At 37.4% G+C, this 25,705-nt stretch overlaps 1 protein-coding gene and 1 long non-coding RNA gene across 4 annotated transcripts in view; one reads left to right on the top strand and one right to left on the bottom strand.

Moving 5' to 3' along the window:
- ADGRV1 (adhesion G protein-coupled receptor V1) overlaps positions 1-25,705 on the bottom strand; it is a 564,815-nt gene that overhangs the window by 90,350 nt on the left and 448,760 nt on the right. The gene's annotated exons all lie outside the window — the stretch shown is intronic.
- LOC115847586 (uncharacterized) overlaps positions 1-25,705 on the top strand; it is an 85,087-nt gene that overhangs the window by 5,266 nt on the left and 54,116 nt on the right. For 2 of the 3 annotated variants that reach the window (XR_009563421.1, XR_009563419.1), the window contains exons 3-4: positions 531-1,942; positions 2,926-3,006. This is a non-coding gene — a long non-coding RNA (uncharacterized lncRNA). The remainder of the gene's footprint in view (positions 1-530; positions 1,943-2,925; positions 3,007-25,705) is intronic. The other variant, XR_009563420.1, reaches the window with a different exon arrangement.

The raw sequence follows: 25,705 nt of genomic DNA, 5'->3' as shown, positions 1-25,705 counted from the left end.
AACCTCCCCCAGGAGGGGAGATTTCTTTAATGATGGCACCTATGTCACAGTTACATTTGCCACTGCAACCAGCTTTTTCTTTTCGACATGGAAACTCATGGTGATGCCCTACTTTATATGGGAAAAAAAGAGATGGTCTGTCAGTTTTATTCCAGAAATTTTAAAATGTATGATGGATCAAGAATTGTCCACTTATTGCAAACTGAGTTCTACTTTGTGTAGAAAGTACAATACATCGATGTACTGGCCCTATTAGTTGAAGAATACAGATGTTATTCATTATGTAGATACTTATAAATAATATCTAAGCCAATACTTATGAGTTCAATATTCCTTTCCTTGCCCGCTCAATTTACTTTCTTTCCAAAGATGATGTTATTATTTAACACACACTTTTAGTTCACCTGTGAATTTATGTATGTATGTATGTATGCATGTATTTCTGTGTATATGTGTGCATTTCCTGTCCCATTCAAAATGACTGGAGAGGTTTCGAGAGAGCCCTTTAAGCACATTCATTTTTTTCTCAGGAATAAATTTATGAAGACATTGGAGTGAAGAGAAAATAACTGTTTAACGAGCTGCAAGTTAGGAAAACAAATTCTTCTAGAAGTCCTTCTGTTGTACTGCACACAACTGAATTCTAAAATTCATCTTCCTTTAAACTCTAAACAAGAACAATATTAAGACTAAATTGCAGATAAGCCCTACAAAGTGAAATCTCATATTAGGATAATGTATGGACTCAGAGAAGAAGAGGAAGAGCAAAGTATTTTCTTAAACTGAATTAGCTAGTAATGAAAACAACCTTAAATATTACTACTACTGCTTCTACTTCTTCTACCACTACTAACAGTATTAGCAGTGATCATTTACTGTGTGCCAGGCATGAAACTCAATCCCTACATGTATTATCACACATAAATATCACAACAGTCCCCTTAGCCTCATTGTACATATGGAAAAATGACACAAAGTATATGAGATCAAATGCTATAGCATAAATAGGCTCATTCTGCTACTCCTACAATTCTAAAATTATTTCACAATTCTAGCAAAGACATATTAGAGTTAGTAGGACAGTGTTTCCTTGAGGACTTGGACTGTAATTTTTTTTAGTATTTCTCCTAGTCCTTTGCATAATCAGACCCTTAAGAAATGTTTATTTATTTCACTGATTTTTAGCAGTCTTTGAAACCACTCACTTTTTTAAAAAGTAGGCATAGAAAATCCTGTATTTCCTGTGTGCTTAGTTTACTCAAAATCCAAGCAACATTTGAATATCTACCACGTATCAGGTACGGTGCTGGCCATGGAAGGGCAGATGAAGATGCCTAAGGCACGGTCCTTCCCATCAAGAAGATCATAGTTACAATAAGTCAATCTAATCTTCTATTCAAAGCATTGTTAATTCATCAGCAACATCAACACTACCTGGGAGTTTGCTATACATGCAGAATCTCACACTCCATGACAGAGTTCCTGAAACTACATTTTAACAAGATCCCCACGTTTTTCATGTGCACATTGAAAAGTTGGAGAAGCACTCTTCTAGCGCACTCATGAGGCATAAAGTAGCTTAAACTAATTAACAAAATTAACTAATCTTTACATCTATTTGGCAGTGAAGCCAAGTGTAACCCCAAAAGGAGAATTAGGCCCAGAGATTTTGCAGCACATGGTGGTCACAGCAGCCTGAAGAACCAGAGAGGGAAAAGCAGCAGGAAGCAAAAGGGCTAGAGAAGCAGAGATGTGTCATATTTAGAAGTCTGGCAATTAGCTCCTGTCACATTTAGAAGCCTGTGATTCGCAACCTGAACATGCTCGTTACAGAAAAGGAGAGAGAGAAAGCAAATAAAGTGAGAGAGGACACAAGCGATCTGCAGACCGGTGGAACAAAACAAGAAGGGGAGTGCTGGGCTGTGACAGGTGTGGATGGCAGGTAAATAATCAGCTGCATCTAAACAACCCTTGAAGGAATAAGGATTCTGATAGTTGTGGGCACAATAGACATGTTCCATAACTGCTGACACTGCTCAAGGGTTCTGGAAGAGCCTGTGTTCCATATACCTCTATCCTCACATCCCACCCACAGATCACCCAAATACAGGTGACTAGCTCTGAGATGGATACCTGACCCAAAGACAGACATTCTTCTGGCTTGCCTCTGATTTATAACTTGGTGACTCTGCTCTAAACGTTGAGCTGAGCCAATGAGTTTTTTGGTCTTGAGAATTTCACATGGATAATTGCCAATTAGTAGTGGGCACTAGAACCATTCTAAGTTCAGGGCAAACAGCCATCTTGGAGTAAACACACAACGAATATCGAGTATAAATGGATAGAAAAATGGCAGGGGGAGGCAAGGGTTGGGAGGGGCATTGAGATGTTCACCACAACAAGAAGTGAGGCTCTGTGGTCCCTAAGAGATGAAGAGTGTGGTCTGGTCTTCAGCATTTTAATTCCAGGTCCTCTGAGGTCCAACTACACCTCATTTCCTGCCGATATCACTGCCATGTCTACCAGTTTTAGAGCTCAAATCTACTCCATGGTTATCATTGCTATCTACTTCTATGCACTGACAAGTGATCAAAGAATAAGAATCAGTCTCACCTTTTAGTATTTAAAATGTATCCACATGCTTATATTACTTGAAAAGATTGAGCTAAGAAAAATGTGGACATATCCAAGCAATACTGTTTCATCTGCTTCAAAAGCAGATATTTTGATTCACTGAATATTAAACTGCCTACAATTTTGAAGTAGTCAGATATACTACATACACTAAAATGCAGCCTTGTATTGTTCATAATTAGCTCATTAAAAACTTAAAGTATTAACAGCATAGAAAGAATTGATAAAAAACAGTCTGAAAATCATGATACCCCCAAATGACCTTTTCTTTTTGTTCTTTTGTTCTTCAAGTCTGAGCAGTCTGTCCCCTTAACAACTTGATGATACTGTTGAAATTGGTCCAGTGGACAGTGATTGTCAACTGCGCTCCAGGTAGGTTCCAGTGAATCAAGCCCCTTCAGAATTTAATCAGAATAAGGTCTGACTCGTTACTTTTTGCATGTACTAATGCTCTATGTCCTCATAAAACAAAATTGATAGGTACTGGAAAATGTCATTGTCCTAGAGCATTCAAAGGTGTCCTCCTTAACCTCTTGCTTACCAAGCCTCTGAATGGATGGCTAAAAAGTGTTTTTCTGACTAATCCTATCACCTTCTTGTATCTGAAAAGGTGATAGAGGTGACCATGGGAATACAAGATTAAAGTCCAAGAAATATTTATCTTTTTGCACCCCCTATCTTCATTCACAATTGTACTTATGGACAACGATACTCAGAAAATACTTATTAACTGTAGTATCATAGACCAGCTCTAACAACCACCCAGTATGAACATATTAAGGGTGTTTAGATACCTTAAAACAGATCTTTGATGTGCTAACCCATTACTCTGAAGACCAACATCCTTAAATATTTGTTCAATAAAAAATTCACATCAGATTGAACTGGACTCAGCAACAGAGTGAGGAAAGCAGATTCAGGTGAGGTAATCCCTCATCACACAGGCATGATGAAGTATCCATACTTTCTGATCTTAGATTGATGTTGGAGATACAATTTTTTATTTTTTGTGCTTTGAATCTGTGATTTCAATAAACTCAAAACATTTAGGGATAGTTTAGAAGAAGTTAGGGGCTATGTTTCATGAGAGCATAAATATTCTCTCCTTTTCCTGATTAAGACTCTGTAGACTTTGGAGTACTGCTCCCTCCACAAACAGTCTTAGAACACACTTGTAGTGTTTCATTTAGAGCCCATGGAAATTATGAGAAAGGTAGAAGTGCATGTCTGTGCATGTCTATGTCACTGTGGCCACTCTATTAATGATATAGGTGTTTCAAGTGGCAAAAAATCCTGAGAGCAATGGTACTCATTTTTCAAAAGGGCAAAATCACTTGGTAGAAGGATAATCTAACTTTTAATCGACTATATACTACTGAACAGTAGCCACATTACACTGTCCTGAAGATTAGGCCCACAGATTTCTCTGGCTTTATGTGAAAGTTGCAGATACTCCAAGAAAAAATGCCTAGAGCATTCCCTGTAGGAGTGAATGCTCAGTCATATCCACATCTTGTATCATTTATACTCACATTAACATTTATAACACATTGCAATAAGTAATGTTCCTAAATATTGACTTAAAATCACTAAGAAATTGTTAATTGAAGTTAGTCATACCCTGTTTAAAATACACTATACACTTCCTTGTGCTTTCTGTAAAATTTTAATCCTGGAAACAACAGTGTTAACTTTTAACTATTGAGAGAACAGGATAATGTTAAGTAGATGAGGTGATAACGTCAATTATTTCAAGGTCATTATGTCAAGTTGTAGAAAACATAGTTATGTCTCAACTCCAATACTCACTCTGTTGCTGAGTTCAATTCAATCTGATGTGCTAAATTTTTTATTGAACAAATATTTTAGGATGTTGGTCTTCAGAGTAATGGGTTAGCACATCAAAGATGTGTTTTAAGATAGCTAAACACCCTTAATATGTTCATACTGGGTGGTTGTTACAGCTGGCCTATGATACTACAATTAATGGATATTTATTGAGTATTTTTATACCTCCTGCACTGTTACAGTTACAGCTGGAAACTTAGCAAATGTGAAAGGCATAACTTCTTCCCTGAAGGGTCTTGGGGCAAGAGACGTACAATATAACAATGAGAGAACATTATAAAATCCCATAATACACTGCCAACATGTGAGGGATATCTAATAAATGCTTAAATGGTTAAGAAATACAGGCCAAAATATCTGGGGGAAAGGAGATAGAGTTTATGGATTAATTTCAGAAAAGGAAAGTAAAACTGGAAGCAAATGGAGGCCAAAATTCTGTCCACTCTATGGGGAATCCCCAGCTTTGATGGGAAATGACACATTTCACTTTCCTTGAAGTTTTGAAATCTTAAGGATTAGATCATACAGATGTAGAAGCAATATGTGAAAGTCCGAAGTTGGAAAGTCTTACACTAGATACCAGATACATAGATATAAAATGATCTCCTTTATGATTTATGTAAAGAATTTTCTCAAAAGAAAATGATGTTGCTATTGACAATTTATGTGCGGGAAGAAGGACAGAGTAGGAAAAAGTTTCTTACTGGATCAGGATACTGTCTACAAAAAAAAGAGTGTACTGTTAAGAATGAAGGCTCTGGAAGCAGACTGTCTTGAGTCAATCCTAGGTATACCTTTTACTGACTCTGTGACCTGAGCCAGTATTGAGCTTCTCTATACCTCAGTTTCCTAAAAAATAAAATGGAGTGAACAACAGCATCTGCCTCATAAGAGCAGAGTGAGAACTGAATGTAAAGCTCTTGGATGGGAGCCTAGAACACTGTAGGTGCTCAATAAAGATATTTACAATGATTATATATATATCATCTATTACTAAGCCCCAAATCCTCTTATGTCTATACAAGACTTGGCTGTATTTGAATAAAAAGAAGATACCAAATAGTACAGAGGGAAGTGTGAACACCTAGCACCTTTTTTTATCTGTTAGGGAAAAGTGCTGAATGGTACGAGTTTAATGATAGAAAAGTCTTTAAACTGGGGTAGTCAGGGAAGACTTCATGGAAGACGTGGGATTTGATAATCAGCTTTTTCCCTCTGGAATTCCTTGCCAATCAGCAGATACTTCGTGTGATTTAGTCATGCAAATAAGATGATCTGCCTTTGTCCACAGAGGCTCTGCAAGAGGGGAAAGAGGAAAACTTTCCCTTTGCAGCTTTTCCACATGACTCATCTGTGTTTCTGCAAAACTAGTTGTTGAAACTTGGTTCCAACTTGAAAAGTCAAGGTAATTATGGGTCGGTCATTCAAAAAGAGGTAGGTAACCCTCAAGGAAGTCCAACATAACATTATTGCACTGCCACAGGCTGACAAACCGGCCTGGTCCAGAAGTGTCAGCAGCAGGAGACAGAGCTGGGTTCAGGGGCTTCTCTAGGCATTTGAACAGATGGTTTCTTACCTGCTGTCCTCTAAGGAGAAGGCAAACAGTTCTGGAGGGAAAAGGCCAATTAGCTGATGGTTTTCTAGAAGAGGGAGAGTTTCAAGCCACTGGGAAGCCCACAGTCTGGATTGGGTGACTGCTGAAGGACGCCCAATGTTGACTATCAGAAAGCAAGGCATTGTGAACGTCCCATCAACCTGACCCGTCCACCAGAAAGATAACTGTACCTCCTCCTTTCACGAAGGCATTTTTTCTTCATGGAATCTTAAAACTAGAAGAAATAATAAAGGTCATTCCACCCTCCCTCTAGCTGTATGGGTGAAGAACCCAAGAACCAAGGACTTCTGAGGCCTGCCCAGAACCTGACTGTCTAAACTCCTAAGTCAGTGTTCCAAATGAGGGTCCAAAGCATAAGTCAGACTCAAGAAAAATAACCCCAATGTTTTCAGGGGCCATATTCTGCAAATAATCTAAAAATTCCTTTTTTAGGAAGTGTCTCCAGTGTTTTATTTTACCTTGCATATGAATTCCCAGGGGCTAGGGGACTACTAAATAAATCATAGAATGAAACAATAAACATGCATATTTCTGAATATAATACTCAATAGTAGTGACCCAAGCAGCTTAGACCTTACTTATCCCTCTCATGAAAGTTTTTAATGACACCACATATTAAGTTTTTGCAACATATAAATATTCATATAAAAGACTAAATTTCATTTAGTTAGAGATATAGCAAAGATACGAAAAAAGGCCAGTGAATCCAAAGATATGAAGAAAGGGCAGTGAATGGCACTCTGTCATTCATAAGCTCCCCTCCCACTGAGGAACTTCCCACCCTCCAAAAAAAAATTGGCTTCAGTTGAATTAATACTTTATCCTAAGGAATTTATTTTTGACAACAGGATGTTCCTGTTATTTTCAAGTCCTGTAGTTTCAACAACAGGATTTCAGGGCAGTGAAATGAAATGGGAACAGCAGAGTAATATTAATTTCTGAGCATAATCATGAATGTATGAGGAAAACCCAAGTAGTCTAAAACCTGTCTTTAAAAAAGCCTATCTCCTTCATGAATTTTCTGAATTTCTTTTAATTAAAAAATATCATGATCTGACATGCAGTAAAGATTTTTTGTTTTGGCTAAAATTCTTAACTTTTTCATTGTAGCCAAACTTCTTAAATGTAGAGCTGGGCCAGCTAAAGTCTTGAAAAACTTGCCTTCATGATGGTATACTAGTGTATTCTCTTCTTTATTTCTTATTCTCTCTTTCTTCAAATGAAAGTTCCATGTGCCACAAAATGGAAATAATTTAAAAAACATGCTGAAAATGCAAGAGTGTGATATACATGCTGTCTGGGAGGGTATCATGTATTTTTATGATAAAATCTTACCAAATGTCAAGACTGTTCTTGACCAAATGTCAAGGCCTATTACTCAGGTGTGTGGAGAGAGGAGTCAGGAGATATCATCTCCTCTAAATCAAACACTTGCTTCAAGATTCTGCTGCCTGTTATCACTAAAAACAGAGACTAATCTACCTGGCTTTGATCATGGGTGAAAATGCATCAAAACCCACTACTGTCTGGGACATTCTAAATGGAAGACAGGAAGAATATGATGATTTCACAAAACAGGGAGTGAGAAAGTGAAGTGCTTACAGATGTGGACTCTGAATCAGATGGGCCTGGCTTTGAACCTCGGCTGCTACTTAATAGCTGTGTGACTATGGGCAAGTGAAGTTACCTCTCTGAGCTTCAGTATCCTTGTTTATAAAATATGAATAAAATCTATTTTTTTCATAAATGTGCTGTGAGAATGAAATTAGATTAACTTGATTAAAGTGCTTAGCACAATGCCTAGCATGTGGTAAAGACTCCATAAAGGACAGCCGTTACCATTCACTTTAGCATGTGAATTGGTTACATTACTTTGCTGAAACACTGTAATGTGAACTTGTGAATAGAAATTATATGTGGCATTTAACTATACTCAGATTGTTTCATGTATTTGGTTAATATCACTGACTTTTTTGTTATAGCAAGCTTATCCACAAGTCATCATCACCTCTAACCCAAGGTCCAACACCATTTCTCAGAAGAGCAAGCATTTCCTTTAACACCCATAGCAGTGACTTGAATCAAAAAATTAAAAATAGTGCTACCATATAACCCAGCAAGAATTCCACTTCTGGGTATTTATCCCAAGAAAATGAAAACAGTAATTCAAAAAGATATATTCACCCCAAAGTTCACTGAAGCATTATTTACAATAGCTAAGATATGGAAGCAACCTAAGTATCCATCAACAGATGAACGGATAAAGAAGATGTGGTGTACACACACACACACACACACACACACACACACTGGAATATTACTCAGCTATAAAGAAGAAATCTTGCCATTTATGACAACATGAATGGACCCAGAGGGTATTATGTTAAAAGAAATAAGACAGAGAAAGACAAATACCATATGATTTTACTTATATAGGGAATCTAAAAAACAAAACAAACGAACAAACATAGTAAAACAGAAACAGACTCATAGAAACAAAGAACAAGCTGGTAGATGCCAGGAAGGGGGAGTGGCTGGGTGAAGTAGGGGAAGGGGATTAAATGGGACAAACTTCGGTTATAAAATATCAATAAGTCACAAGGATGCAATGTACAGCATAGGAAATATAGGCAATAGTATTGTAATAACTTTGTATGGTAGCAGATGGCTATTACAGTTATTGTGATCATTTTGTAATGTATAAAAATATTGAATTACTATGCAGTATTCCTGAAACTAATATATAGTGTGAGTCAATTATAAAAAAATTAAACTTTTTAAATTAATTTAAAAAAATGTTAAAGCTCTGGGTCAATATTTAGTCATTTGAAAGCTAAGACAGACGTGAAATCTTTAAAAAATGTATGTTTAAATCTTCAATTGGTACTGCTGAGGTAACCCAAAATTGTTTGCACTAAATCCTAGGTTTAAAACCACAGAAAGGTCAGGTGTGGTGAAGTCTTCATGTTGGGATATAGATTGCCTAACTGCTTAGGGATGTGTGTCCCTATGGTTGCTGTTTTGAAGGGTAAAGGAACACATGCCATCACAGTGGTCTCCTTTGTTATGACTAAGCTGTTATTTTCACAGCTATGTTACTGTCCTTGGAAGACATTTTCTTTGGCAGCTGAGGCAACTTTGTAAATAAGCTGCCTATCATGTTATTTCAATACCTGGGTAATAGTAAATAGCATTTTCAGGGTGTTTTTTCCCCTACTTTCCTCCTCAGCAAAGAGGTACTGGACCCTCTTTATGCTTCCTTATTATTCCTATAAAATACGAAAGTTTAACTAATGTTCTTAAAATTGTTTTAAGTAGTTTATAAAGACATATAATCTAGATAATATAAAATAAAAATGAGAGAAACGAGGCAAATAAAAAATAACCTAAGACTGCATCAGGAGTGGGGTATCAAAATACTATTGGCTAAAAATCAGCTATACATTCATTCCAGTGTGCTTTTTCCAGCAGATGTTTCAGAGACATGCGCACGTGTGTGCACACGCACACACGCACACACACACACACAGTAGTTCAAGAGAAGTACAACTCTTTCCAATATGAGAGCAACATGGTTACTGTGTCATACAATGGTCAATGTTCTTGCTACATGTTACAATGTTCATGTTACATGACTGCTATTCATTCATTCAACATACACCTACTAAGCAAAAACTATGTGCATTCTATTTGCCAAGCTATTCATCAGTGATGAATAATACATGCCTCTTGACCTGGAGAAGATCAGAGTCTACAGTGGAGGAGAGTGCCAAATTTTACTGCAATGCGTTAAATGTGACAGCACAGCCACCTGGAGGGTGGCGGGAGCTCAAAGGAAGGCGTGAGTTATTGTGTGCAAGGGGAGTTGAATGGTGAAATCATATTTGCCAAGAAAGAAAAGAGATGAGAATCGAGAAGGACATTTGTTACTTAAGTCACCTGATAGGAAAATGATTTGGACAGTCTTGGGAGAGCCATACTCCCTTTCCCGGACAATGGCAAAGAAAAGGCAATGCTCAGAAACTTCTCAGCTTTGTTTCCTGTTGCTTCAGGAATCATCTGTGCTCTTAAAAAGGAAGCATGGTCTGAGATTTTCAGGAAGATAACATAATTATGATTAATCTTTGTTCCTCTGGGGCTATAAAACTTTCAAGGACAAGGATTTGTGTATAGACCCTGATTTGGGGCATATGCAGGGACCAAAATTAATAACTACATAGAATTAAAACAGAGGCTTGATTGGTCCAAAGATACAAGGACTGTGTATTTTACTAATTTTAGAAAAAAGGCCCAGAGTAAAAGAGAGACATGTCATTTCACAACCCCTCCAATACAGTTTGTGTGAAGGATAATTATGGAAGAAAGTTCAAGAGAACTGCCATATAAGAATTTCAAAAGAAGCCCAGACAATCCAGAAATCACAGCAGCCTCAGGAAGGAAGCAGTTACTGAACCAATGCTCTCTTCTTAGGACCCTTCAACCCAATGGACATGACCAGATGTGATCCATAAGATCAAAGCTGAGCGGAGGGGGCTTGGGAAGTGGAGTAGAGGCATAATTCACCACCCCTTGAAACATTCCACTTTTGTTAGCTGAAAACGAATCCAAACTTAACAACTGAAGAATGTACTAATATTGGATAAAAAGTAGCAAACTGAAGAACACTGAAGAAGCAATATTTCTGGAGGGAGAAGAGGCCTTTGATACTGCTTTCCCCCCCTCCATATCTTTTCAAGGTAAATTTGTCCTTGATTGCTAAATAAAAATTTTTCCTAAGCTATAACTGGAATCTGACATAGACATCTTTAACAAGTCACAAGATATTTAAAATGCTAGGTCTAAAAGCTAGACTCTCCTGATAGCCTGAAAGAAGTGTCACCATCAGCATGTAAAGCATCTATCTTGTAAAGAAATACGGCAGAGCTTCTCCTGTATGTCAATGCTTTCAACAAGAACAGAGTATAAAACACTACAGTCCACCTAATAAATGCAATTACTATGCAATTTTGAAAAGTTAGATTCTAAGATGCATCTTTTTGAGGAGAAAGGATCAAGAAAATAAAGAGGCTATCAGCCTATCACACACACTAATATCAGATGTCTAATGCTTTGTAACTCCCTTTCTTTAATCCTTGTAAAATCTCACTGCAGAGGTCCTGATGTTAATATTTGCATTTGCTTAGAGTTCTAAGTGGAGCACTGTCTCTGGCCTTCCTTGATATTAACTTAAAAAAAAGAAAAGCAAAGCCAACAAATTCGTTCAGTAGTTTAAGTGTCATCTTTATCAAATGAACAGTGCCAAGACACCAGTCAAATAAAGATCATGAGTAGTTCTGTCTATGGTTTGGTAAAATGTTTAGGATACTATTTCGTCTTTTATAAGAGGGAAGCTTGTATAAACCAAACATAAAGCAAATTGCTAATGAAAATCATAATGAGCTTCTCATCATTATAAAAAAGTCATTCACTATAAAAATGAGGATGCTGAATATAATTTTCAGAAGTCAAATTTATTTGAAACATGCATTTAATCAGTATCAATATTTAAGGGCTGACGTTCATACACTTAAAGTCAGGTCTGGCATTTCTGGGTGCCACATCAGTCCTTTCAGGGTTTTTGGATTCCATCTCCTCCTGTATTAGGTACTTTTGCACACAACCTTTAGTTTAATCCTCATGACAAATCCGTAAGACTAGCAGTGTTTTCTCCATTTTTTTCATTTAGTGAGTACTTACTGAGCACCTATTAAATTCCAGAGACTATTCAAGGCTCCAGGACTAGAGCAGTGAATAACCACAACAAAAAGTCCTTGCCCTTCTGGAGCTTACTTTCTAGTGGATACTGCTTTTTCTTAATTCTTTGTAATCAACCTTGTCCTGAGCTAAGTTATTAGAAAGAAATTAAAAAGTAAAAACTTCCTCTTAGACCACAACTGGAATCTGACATGGATACCTGAGAGAAAGAAAATATGAAAAAAACTCATTCAAATAAATAAATAGATACTACATCTGATGGTGATAATGCCATGATGGAAAATAAAATAGGAAAAGGTCACTAGGAAGTTCTGGGAATTACTAATACTACATGAAAGAGTCAGAGAGATATATCTCAACTGAGATATGAGATTTTTCTATAAACAAATCAGTGAACTGAATGTCTCTTTCAAACAACAGGAAAAGATAGTAATATTCCAGTATTATTACCAACATGTTGTTGTCCTGAACAAATTAATGCTAAGTCTTGAAAAGGCAGAATATCACCCAATGAACACCTTACTCTACTGGAAAAAAATCCTATCACTTTATTTCTAAAACATAAAGATCCTCATTGTCACCATATGTACCCAAATGGGTATGGTTAATTATTTTTCTAATTCTTATCAGGAGGATCCGGAGGAGGACATCTGGAATTCTCCCTGACAGGCCAGCACGTGACCCATGTCAGTAAAATAGTTGCACTGACTACCTGATAAGTCTACAGATTTATATGAGGCATTTCGAGACCTCATACACTGTATTGTTTTTCTCACTTACCGTCAGTTTATATCTTTTGCCTGAAGCATTCTCCCTTCAGAAATGATCAGAAGACACTGGTGATTTGAACCTTAAATTTGCCTGAGGGTGACATTTTTTTCTATCTTATTAGCATCCAATTCATTTGATTATAGTCATCCCATAAATCCCAGTATTTGCCTGAGCACAAGCTATCCAGTAAATACTTTGAATAATAGTATTTGTTACAAGTCTGCATTAAGACATAGGGCAACGAGTGTCCATATGTGGCCATTTGATGTAGTATGCATGTATTTACCTAGTTATTTAATTTAGTTCATTTTGGAGTAATTGTGATTATTTTGTGCTTTAGAGAATTCTGCTAGAGAGATCCATGTATCTATAGAAATGTACTCTAATGTAAATATCCTTTGAACACAAAGTCTTCATTTATTCTGTCATCAAATATTTGTTGAGCACCTACTATATATATATATATATATATATATATATACACACACACACACACCAGACACCACTCTAGACTCAAGGAATATGACATTACACAAAAATCCTTACTGAGATTACATTCTTTTTGAAGAAACAAAGAGTTAGAAAGATGAGATAAATATAATATATAATATCGGGTGGTGATCAAAGCTATAATAAACTAAAGTAGCGAATGGAGATAGAGAGTGAAAAAGATGGTCAGGAAAGGCTTCCCTGAGGCGTGATAGTTGAAGTGAAAGAGCATGCCATAGGAGGCTTCCCTGGTGGTGCAGTGGTTAAGAATCTGCCTATCAATGCAGGGGACACGGGTTCGATCCCTGGTCTGGGAAGATCCCACATGCTGCGGAGCAAGGAAGCCCGTGCGCCACTACTACTGAGCCTGCGCTCTAGAGCCCGTGAGACACAACTACTGAAGCCCGCGCTCCTAGAGCCCATGTGCTGCAATAAGAGAAGCCACCGCAATGAGAAGCCCACGCACGGCAACGAAGAGTAGCCCCTGCTCGCTGCAACTAAAGAAAGCCCACGTGCGGCAATGAAAACCCAATGCAGCCAAAAATAAATAATACATTAAAAAAAAAAAGTTAAAAAAAAAAGAGCATGCCATGGGAGTATCTGAACGAAGAACATTCCAGACAGAAGGAACATCAAGTGCAAAGGTTTTGAGACAGGAATAGCTGTAAAAATATGTAACGCATAAGTGTTATTTACTAAATGCTAGGCACTCTTCTCAGTAGTAGAAGGGCAGAATGAGTGGAATAACACTTAATCCTTAAGAGGTAGTACTAGTATTATCATCTCCATTCTACAAATGGGGGAATCAAGGCACAGAGAGGTTAAATAACTTGTTTCAGGTTAACTCTAAGAGGAGGCAGAATCAGAGTCTGAACCCAAGCAGTTAGTCTACCTCCAGGGTCTGAACCCAAGCAGTTGGTCTACCTCCAGAGTCCCTTCTCTAACCACTGCACCACATTCCCTGTCTCAACAAGGGGGCTCTGGGGGTTGGGCACTGAGTGAAGTCTCCTTAAAAAGTTGTAGCAAGAACTTCCAGAGCTTCAGAGTATTGCTATCAAGATGTAAGATACTGGCTTTAATTTAAAAACTTAAGATTTATCAGCTTGAACCAACATAATACTTAATATAACTATATCTGGAATAGAAATTCCTCTAAAAGAATAATGAACACAGATGGAATTTTGTCCAGGCTAGGGACAACTCTACTGTATTAGAGTCAAAAACACTCCATAGGCTTACTTCTTTGATTACATCTGAAATAATGAAGCAGAGATGAAACTTCGGTGCTTCCTCTCAAAAGAGTTACATCTGGTTTTCCCAGATGGTGAACAGGAAATTGCAGATAAACATTGGACTGTGGATAAAACAACCACAGAAAGCTCAGCCTGTTGCTGAGCACACATTAATAAAAATGCTTGGGGGTTACTATTGGCTCAAACTATAGCTTGTTTGTTCTCTTGGGAAGGAAAAAAAAAAGCCAGAAATCAAGTTTTAAGGATCTCAATAAAGAGTTGGAATGAAACAGTGAATGCTTTCAGCACTAGGAATCCCATGTAAAAAAAAAAAAAAAAAATCAGGCTGCCTTCTAGGGTGCCTCCCATTTATGGATGTACAAGCAAAAGTTTATTAAAGCTCTGACATACATAACTTTAGAAATGCATAAAGGAAACAGGAAAGGGATTGTTTGCTAATGTGTAGGGTATTATTTTTAAAAGTCTGCTGTATTTTCTAATGCTGACATTTTATTCAGATTAAATTATCCTGATTTAATAGATAGCTCTCTGCACTATGATTGGCTAAAAACCAAAATGCATCATGCCGAAGCAGCGTAACATTTGCTTTAATGTCCAAGGTGGTAGACGTGTCTTGTGAAGTCCAAATGGACAGCTCTGGCCCAGCTGTGAATGAAATAAAACAGTTTTCTTTGTGGCTGTAAGAAAGGTGTTATTTTTCAATATATCAACTGTACTGTGATGCTTAATATAACCCATTGTCACTTAGGTGGCTCCCAACAGCACGATTACTGAATTACTTTATTATTCAAAATAAAAGCTATTGTCTGTAGCAAAGCACAATCTTTTCGTAATGCGTTAACTACTGAACTGATTTCAGAAAAGTTTAGGCAGAGCTTGGGGAGATCTTTGAACTGAATGAGCATGTTTTCCTGGGCCAGTGGTGTAATCAGATTGAAGGTAAATCGGTAAAATTGACTAAGAACCTCAAGTTTAAATGCAGTTAAATAACTTCCTCATTTCTTTGTTTTTGTTTTTTTGCGGTACGCGGGCCCCTCACTGCTGTGGCCTCTCCTGCTGCGGAGCACAGGCTCCGGACATGCAGGCTCAGCAGCCACAGCCCACGGGCCCACCTCCTGGACTGGGGCACGAACCCGTGCCCCCTGCATCGGCAGGCGGACTCCCAACCACTGCGCCACCAGGGAAGCCCAACTTCCTTATTTCTTTATCCTTAAAACCACCTTCTAACGGAGACCTAATTTTAAATACACAATTCTCAGGACTTCCTTGGTGGTCCAGTGGTTAAGACTCTGTGCTTCTACTGCAAGAGGCGTGGGTTCAATCCCTGGTCCGGGAACTAAGATCCCACCTGCTGCTTGGTGTGCACCAACCCCCCCCCCAAAAAAAGAAAAAAAAGAACCACAATTCTCAAATCTAAGATGTTTCTAAGAGAAAGGAAAACATATTAAGCCTGTATTTATCTGCATGTGTGGAATTTGTTTTCAGAGCATTGCGAAAAAGAAAATTACAAATCAATCTCAAGATGGTATTAAGGTACGGATTATATTAACCAATTGGAATGAATCTTTCAATGAAGAAAGAGCCTGTGAAAACTTTCCTCTGACTTCAGGAAATTTTCAGATTTTAAGCAGGTTCTAGTCCAGGTTCTGCCGTAAAGAGGTTATTTCACATTAGGCAATCATTTAACATAGTTAGGCCTCAATCTCATTATCACGTAAATAATGAGATGATTATAGAAGGAGAGGTTAGGTAGAAGATGGGCCTTCAGTTTCTTTCTGTAACCCAAATTCTATCACTCAATTCCATTTTAACCTGGATTCAATATTAAGTCTATTTATAAAGGTGCTATGAACATGTGCTTTTTATTTAGTATAATTTATGATATTAATAAGTGCCATCTTTCATAATTATTGTTAAAATGAACTCTTAGTTGATGACAATAATAGAGGGAGACTATGGACCAGAGGATCCAAAATTGCAAATAATTAGAAATTATATCGTTTCACATTGCCATTAATCTTTCACTTGGATTAACAGCATATCGTGCTTCTATTCACTGAAAACACAGCAGCTAGAAAATTGGCAGTCTAGGCATCTGTTGTGCATGATGACAACACCAGCATAAATATAATATTTATTTGGCAGAGCCACAAAACAGATTCCATACACAGATAATTAAGAATTGAGTATATTATACAAATTAGCATCGACACACATTTACTCAGCAAATATTTTAGGGTCTATTATGCTCCAGCCCCTGAGATGCAAATTTGCAAAACACATGATTCCTGCCCTCATGAAGCCTATATTCATCTAACTCTTCACTCTGACTCTGAACAGCACAGGGTCCTCACCAATCAAACATATAAGAAGGAACAGCTGTTTTAAAACATTTCAGAAAGGCTTCTGATTCATTCCAATGCTTTATTAACTCTTAGCTAAAAATTTTTCTATCTCAAATCCAAATGTTTCATGCTTTTTTTTTTTTTTAAAGAAGATACTGGAGGTAGGAGTTTATTAATTAATTAATTTATTTTTGCTGTGTTGGGTCTTCGTTTCTGTGTGAGGGCTTTCTCCAGTTGTGGCAAGCGGGGGCCACTCTTCATCGCGGTGCATGGGCCTCTCACTATCGTGGCCTCTCCCGTTGCGGAGCACAGGCTCCAGATGCACAGGCTCATCAGTGTGGCTCACGGGCTCAGCTACTCTGTGGCATGTGGGATCCTCCCAGACCAGGGCTCGAACCCATGTCCCATGCATTAGCAGGCAGACTCTCAACCACTGCGCCACCAGGGAAGCCCCATGCTTCTTCTCAAACTTCTTGTATTGTTTTTTTTTAATCTTGAGTACAGATGCATTATTTTCTGAATTAAAACTATATATATATAAAAGTATTCAATTTCTCTTTTACTGGTGCAATACTTTTACATATTTATTTATCTCAAAAGGCTTTGTTTTGCATAGACAAAGCACTACATTCATATTATTGATTTTTAAATTTCATTTTCTACCCACTACACATCTTCGTAAAACTCTTCTGAATCTTTTCCAATTTGTTTTCAGTCTATTTTTTTAGTTGAAGAGTACCAGCTTAGATACAAGCATCTCATTTAAGGGTAGTAAAATAGTAAAACTAAATCATCATTCCCATATTCTATACATAGTTTTTTTTTTTTAAATAAATTTATTTATTTATTTTTGGCTGCGTTGGGTCTTCGTTGCTGCACGCAGGCTTTCTCTTGTTGCGGAGCACGGGCTCTAGGTGTGCGGGCTTCAGTAGCTGTGGGTCGTGGGCTCTGGAGCGCAGGCTCAGTAGTTGTGGCGCTTGGGCTTAGCTGCTCCGTGACATGTGGGATCGATCCCGGACCAGGGATTGAACCCACATCCCCTGCATTGGCAGGCGGATTCTTAACCACTGCACCATCAGGGAAGTCCTATACATAGTTTGTATGCATCCTTGTACTTTCTTGACTTTAAAACTTTGGCACCTACTGATTCACATGCAACACAATATATAGTCTTTTCATCTTTTCATTTATATTATCGCATAATTACCTCCTCTTCATCTTACATTTATATACTTTGTTTTAACCTTTCAGGTCTGTAATTCTGCTTTTGGCCTTATTGAAATCATTCAGTGATGTTTCAGCACTTTTCCTATTTTCCTACCTGAAATGACATCTATTGTTCGTTAGTTTGCATGCCCATCCATCACGTCTTCCTCATGTTCTGGGATCACATCCCCCATTCTTGTGGAGAGGAGATCACATATAACACTGGTTAAGCTGATCAAGGCAAACAGGTGACTTCAGTTGGACAGTAAGTGCTTCATCCTTTGGCCACACTGATTGGTTCAGAGATAGGTACATGACTCAAATGGTCTTCCCTGTTTTCATGGTGGGTAAACGATACAGTTTTCCATTGGGAAACCAGAAGGACCACATAGGCTAGGAGCTGCCAGTGGCCTCTTTTCCTGCCTCATGGAGAAAGCCTGCCAATAATGAAAGTAACAAAGGAATCCAGAGGTGAGTCATGGAGTGAGACAGAACCCTGATGACTTCTTCTGTATTCATAGCTGCTGAATCCTACTCTGCTCTGAAGGATTTTACATACATGTGCTATATGTTTTCTTATGCTACTTTGAATTGAATTTTTGTCAATTACATTTTAAATACTCCAAGAATACGCTTCTAGGAGTTCCTAAATGCTAAGAAATAATTTACACATTGTGAACATCAGGCTCAATACATATTTGATATAGTTGCTTATCTACTATATATTCAGTAAATCTGAGCAGTAAGACAATATGAAAAAAGGACATAAACCTCAGAATTAACATGCTGGGAATTTAGGGAGCATTAATGATGGCATTATACCCTAATTTTAATTGTAGGAGTTTGGAAGGGATCATATTGGTAGGAAAATTTGAGGCATTATTTTTTACCAACTGATAGCATAAGGGTCTTCTTTCTTCAATGAACTTAAGCAAAAAAGCACTATATTTTGAGGTTAAGAGGTATATGCAATATCTCAATTCCCTACAGCTCATCTTTCATCCGCACCAAAGTTAGTTCTTAGAGCCCTGGAGAGAATCAGGTTCCTTATGTGTATATAGCTAAAATGCTTGCTGTCACTGAAATAGAAATGAATTTATGAGATAAATCCTCAAGAGGCTAGTTAATTCTTTCTAGGCACTCTGCCTGTGCAGTTGCCCATGCCAGAAATCTGAGAATCATCCATGACTTTATTTTTCTCTCTCTAAATCAAATCAATCACCCAGGCCTGACAACTATACTGTACTTTATAAATATTTCTTGAATCCATTCATTTCTTTTCATCTACATTGCCACTGTCTATAGACCAGATCACTATCACCTCCTGCTTGGCGTATGGAAATAAACTTTCAACTCCACTGTCTGCATTCACTATTCCCCTACAACCTGTTTCTTATACAACAATGGTTGTGAGAGGGAAGCTTTTAAAAACGCAAACATAGGGCTTCCCTGGTGGCGCAGTGGTTGAGAGTCTGCTTGTCGAGGCAGGGGACACGGGTTCGTGCCCCGGTCCGGGAGGATTCCACATGCCGCGGAGCGGCTGGGCCCGTGAGCCATGGCCCGCTGGGCCTGCGTGTCCGGAGCCTGTGCTCCGCAACGGGAGAGGCCACAACAGTGAGAGGCCCGCGTACTGCAAAAACAACAACAAGAAAAAAACCAAAAAAACCCCACAAACATAATAATGGCACTCTCTCTCTTAACCCTTCAGTGACTTTGCACTGTCATCTGGATCAAGTCCAAAATCCAATCTAGCCCCTGTTTATTTTATTCTGATCTAATAATCCTGGCCTTCTTGTAGTTCCTCAAATAACCTAGGCTTCCTTCATCCAGTAGGAATAGGATCTTCCTTCTACCTAGAACACTGTACGCCCTACTCTTAACCTGATGATTCCTACTACTCTGTTAGGCCTTGTTTTCAACTGTCACTTCCTCAGTGACACCTTCTTTGACATCATGAACTAGATCAAGGCCCCCCAGTATATAATTTCATAATTTAATTTTCTCTGGTAGAATTTATCCAAATTGCAATTAATCATTTTAAGGCCTACCTGTTTAAAACCTGTAAGCTCCCTGAAGGCAAACACTATGTGTATCTTGTTCCTTTCATATTCTTCCTATTATAATGAAGAGATCATTGTTTATTTATCCATATAACTAACTTTAATCCCCCTCCCCCAAAGAACATATGACAATACCTTTCTCCCCTGACTTGATGGGATAAATGCTGGGAGACAGTTCTCCATGGGTCTCTCTCTTTCTGGATGGCTTGCAAACAGAGGCACTGACAGCTTTTGTTCTGGACTATCTTTTGAAGAATGTACGGACAGCTTTGGAAGGTAGAGGTACTGCTTCCTTGTGGAGCAGAAGGCGGATTTAGTTACTGTCTGGTGTAATAAATATTTGTCCTTCCTGTGCAAAGATCAGATAGGTTTGCTTGCAGCCCATTATAAAAGATTGAGGTTTCCTAAACTTGAGGGTCTTCAGCTGGGATGCAAATCCACTCTGTGCACAGCATCCACCTAGGTTGCCCTGCATTGTCCCTGTGCATCTTGGGGCAGGGGGCAGTGGGCAGGGCAAAGGGAATTGCTATAAGGAGCTGAACTGCTGGCTGTGTCAGGAGTATTAAAGTTGCTTTGTCTCTGATCCAGAATTCTCATATCTGCCAGTATCCATGAGCTGTGGCAGGCTAGGAAGGAAGGTAAACTTTTAGATCCTGAGTTTCTGACAACAGGAGATCATCTAGTCTTTGTAATCCTTAACATTAAAAACAATGCTGGGCTTCCCTGGTGGCGCAGTGGTTGAGAGTCTGCCTGCTGATGCAGGGGACGCGGGTTCGAACCCCGGTCTGGGAGGATCCCACATGCCGCGGAGCGGCTGGGCCCGTGAGCCATGGCCGCTGAGCCTGCGCATCCGGAGCCTGTGCTCCGCAATGGGAGAGGCCACAACAGTGAGAGGCCCACATACCGCAAAAACAAACAAACAAACAAACAAAAAACAATGCTAAAACTTCTTTTGGCATCTGATTTCCTACTAGAAACTCTTATTTACTTTTTATATCTTTATTGGAGTATAATTGCTTTACAATGTTGTGTTAGTTTCTGCTGTACAACAAAGTAAATCAGCTATACGTAGACATATATCCCCACTACTAGAAACTCATTGAAGTATAGTAGATTTACAATATCATGTTGGTTTTAGGTGTACAGCATAGTGATTCAGTATTTTTTCAGATTATACTCCATTATAGGTTATTACAAGATAATGGGTATAATTCCCTGTGCTATATACACTATACCCTATCCTTTTTGCTTTTCTATTTTATGTATAGTAGTTTGTTAAGCCCATACCCTTAATTTGTCCCTCCCCCCTTCCCTCTGTAACCACAAGTTTGTTTTCTATATCCGTGAGTCTGTTTCTGTTCTGCATATAGATTCACCTGTATTATTTTTTAGATTCCACATATAAGTGATATCATGTAGTATTTATCTTTCTCTGACTTATTTCACTGAGCATAATATTTTCTAGGTCCATCCATGTTGCTGCAAATGGCAGTATTTCATTCTTCTTTATGCCTGAGTAACATTCCATTGTAAATGTATATCACATCTTCTAAATCCAATAGTCTGTTGATAGTCACTTGGGTTGCTTCCATGTCTTGGCTATTGTAAACAGGGCTGCTATGAACATTGGGGTGCATGTATCTTTTCGAATTAGTGCTTTTGTTTTTTCCAGATATATACCCAGCAGTGAAATTGCTGGATCATATGGTAGTTCTATTTTTAGTTTTTTAAGGTGCTGCCATACTGTTTTCCATAGTGGCTGCACCAATTTACATTTTCACCAACAGTGTATGAGCGTTCCCTTTTCTCCACATCCTCTCCAACGTTTGCTATTTGTAGACTTTTTGATGACAGCCATTCTGACAGGTGTGAGGTGATACCTCACTGTGGTTTTGATTTGCATTTCTCTAATAATTAGCAATATTGAACATCTTTTCATGTGCTTGTTAGCCATCTGCATGTCTTCTTTGGAGAAATGTCTATTTAGATCTTCTGCCCATTTTTTGATTGGTTTGTCTGTTTTATTGTGTTGAGTTGTATGAACTGTTTGTATAGTTCGGAAATTAAGCCCTTGTCAGTTGCATCATTTGCAAATATTTTCTTCCATTTTATAGGTTGTCTTTTCATTTTGTCGACTGTTTTCTTTGCTGTACAAAAGCTTTTAAGTTTAATTAGATCCCATTTGTTTATTTTTGCTTTTATTTCTTTTGCCTTAGGAGACTGATCTAAGAAAATATTTAAGCCATGAATACTTAAGCTGAGGTACCAGGATGGGCTTCATGGGAATAAAGAATCCAATATATAAGCACTATTGTTTTAACAGAATTCTTGAAAAGAGTAAACTGCTTTTTATTATATTTTCCAAAAGGCCAGAAAAAATGTTAAGAACAATTTAAGGGTGTATGCCTTATCTCCTTATGAATATTTTATATTTATTTATGATATACTAGAATAGGTTGAAAAACAGCAATGTTTTCATTAAGTATGTTTTAAATGTCAGATATCTGTGATACTTAATCTAAAAATCCCAATTGGTCAACCTTCTTTATATCATATTTTTGTTCTTAAGTACTTGAAATAATGTGTGTGGTGTGAATATGTGAATGTTAGCTTATATGGTGCCTGGCATTGTTCTAAGAGCTTTACGTGTATTAACTCATTTATTACTTACAGCATCCATATACGGTAGGTACTATTATTATTGTTATTATTATTATTGGATGTCACAGATGAGAAAATTGAAGAGCAAAGAGGTTAAATCACTTGTCCAAAGTCACACAGCTAGCAAGTGATGGAAGACTTGAAACTAGACAGGGAGATATATGAATTTATATATGACCTTCACACATAAGCTATATTAGCTTTTCAATTTGATTAAAAATTCAAGATCTTTTGGATTCCTTTTGCTGTTACATATTGGCCTATGTGTGCTACTTGATTTGATTTAACTAAGTTGGGCTAGTTAATAATATAACTATGAAATAAGAGCTAACCAATCACATTCTTGAAAATTACATTCTTATAATTTTTATTATTTGACAAAATCAAAGTTGGCTGAAGCATTTCAGAAAGTTGAGATTAAGCAAAAATGATTCTAAAACATATGTTGAGGAAGAAAAAAATCTGATTTCAAAATGTGATAAACAGAATTCTTCTTATGGATCTAATTTAGTTAGCAACACTTCTTAACAGGCCATTGGGAGGTAAATGCATGGGCCTCAAGAGAAAGAAAAGGTGAGACCAAGGGAAGATTGATTTGCTCTTCAGAGAAGGTGAGAAAAAACTGTTTCCTTTCCAGGGGCAGCCAAGTGGGAGGTAGTGAAAGCTTAGGACATAAAAGAGGGTGGAGGATAGAGAAGATATGAAAGCTGGATGATGGAAGATGGACTGGGCTGGAAGATAGAGCCACAGAGAAAGTCTCTATGTCGCAGAAGACAGGAGGATAATTAAAAGTAGGGATCTCAAGCAAGATGTCCATTATACTGTTTTGTCTCCTCTTTACCCTGACTTATGCTTGTAGAATTTGGCAGGGCACAAAAAAGTAAAAGAAGTCTATGTTTTCTGTCTTTATCGATAAGAGAAAGAGAGAAGAAAATTCATGAAAGAAGCTAGATGCAGAGTAGAGAGGGAATACAAGAAATGCAGGAATCCAAGCACAAGTGTTCATGGAGATACAGGTGAGGACACTGCACTCCTCACCTCTCCTGTGATGGGGAATCGGGTCAAGTTCTCAAAACCATTAAATGGAAGGGTGACCCCGGGAGGATGGAATACTTGATAAGTAAAAGTTCTAAAAGGATCCTTTTTCTAAAACAAAACAGATTAATTGATGTTAATAATGTCACCCTTCTTGAATCTCTCTTCAGATGTTCAGTAAACCTTGCTTCAGTGCAGTAATCTATGAATTTTTGTGTTAATTCTTCTATGAGTTTCGTGGCTTAAAGTTTGCATCCAGGTCTTATTGGATTGAAATGTTATGTGTTTGTATTTAGACTGACCTTGACTGGTTTTTACAAGTCTCAGAAAAATGTGTGGGTAACCTCCTAGCCTACCCTGGCCTCGGTCTTCCAGCTGCAGTTTGGAAGATTTAGAGAAAGCAATCACTGTTCCCATGTTCTTAGAAGCACTCAACCAAACATTAAAAGTTAAAAAATTTTTAAATTTTGGTATTCATATATAAAAACAAGTTATCACAAAACAGCAGCTGGTTGAGAATTTCTACATACTGAATTTTATTTTCCTTATATAAAGGAATTAAAATATTTGGTGACCCAAAAGAAGAAAAAAAAACTTTAAATGAACAATGTATTTGAACAATGAACAATGTATTAGAAATGTGAAACAATATCACTAATATTCTGAATGTCAATTTAAAGTAAAAATGTTGAGGTGGACTTTAAGTCAATATGGTTGACTATACTGAACTCCCCTCTACTCCAAATAAATTACTTTAAAAATAAACAAGAAAAAATAAGTAAATAAATAAGAATACTAAAAATGTAAACATATAGTCTAACCGAACATATAACACAACAAATCCTTACATGCCAAAATTAAAGCCACACATTGGTCAATGGGGGCTGCAAGTCCTGTGACACAGAGCAGTCAGAACCAGGGAGGTCTGGGTTTAATGCCTGTGCGGAGGTGGCAGGGCTTTGCCTGCAAGCTGTAGAACTGAGTTACATGCAGAAATCTAGGACCCGTGAATGGCTGCCAAGATCATGAAAGGGGAACCAGAAAAAAATCTTTGCTCACTGCCCTGAAGAAGTGAAAACAGTTACCAGCCAGAAATTTGAACTCCAACCCCTACCCTATGTATTTAGATGTGGCATCCAAATTCACATACTCATATAATCAGGAATATCAAGCTGAGAAATTAAGATAAAATTGGTTTGGAACATGTTAATTGTATAGGACCCATTAAAGTGCACAGAGAATTCCTGTAGAAAACAACCCTTGTCTAGCTAAACTTTAACTAAAAAAAATCATACACCACACAAGGAAATAAAGGTCCTTGTATCATTCAATAAAATGTTAAAGACATTATTAACTTTAAAAATTTTGCTAAGTATATATATTCAAAAACTACACAAACCTGTAAGTAAAAATTGAATTGCTTAATTAAAAACCAATGAAAGAACAGCAAAAAGAAAAGCTAACAGAAAGCTCAGATTCACAAAAAATACAAAATGAGTTAGTAGAAATAACTCAAAGTTTACCAACAATCACAGTAAATGTAAATGTATTAAACCCACTAGCTAACAAAGCTTAGATTTGATTTAAGCAAATACAGATACATACCACATGAGATTTACCTAAAAATCATACCCATAAAGTTTAAAGTAAAAGGTCAGGAAATGCCACAGTAAAACAGAAAACTGGGATAGTAATACTAATACAAAACCAAATAGAGGAGAAAGCTTATAAGCATTGATAGGGATACAAAGATATATTATTTAATGATAAAAAGAACAATTCCTCCCTGGAAGATATAACAATTTGAAACCTATATGCACCTAACAAGATAGTCTTGAAATACATAATGCAAATACTGATATAAGGTAAAATCAACAAATCTACAATCTAATTGGGAAATTTCATTCTTTTCAGAAACTGAAAGATCAAGTTGACAAAAACAAAAAAGTTAGAAAAACAATGAAAGAATAAACTATATAATTAGGGATTTGGCTAAATACAATGTTTAATTATAATTAGTAGAACAAAATAATT

The sequence above is a fragment of the Globicephala melas genome, chromosome 3, assembly GCF_963455315.2.
Source record: "Globicephala melas chromosome 3, mGloMel1.2, whole genome shotgun sequence".
In the NCBI taxonomy this organism is placed as follows: domain Eukaryota; kingdom Metazoa; phylum Chordata; class Mammalia; order Artiodactyla; family Delphinidae; genus Globicephala; species Globicephala melas.
This window is presented reverse-complemented; position numbering and strand designations above follow the sequence as displayed.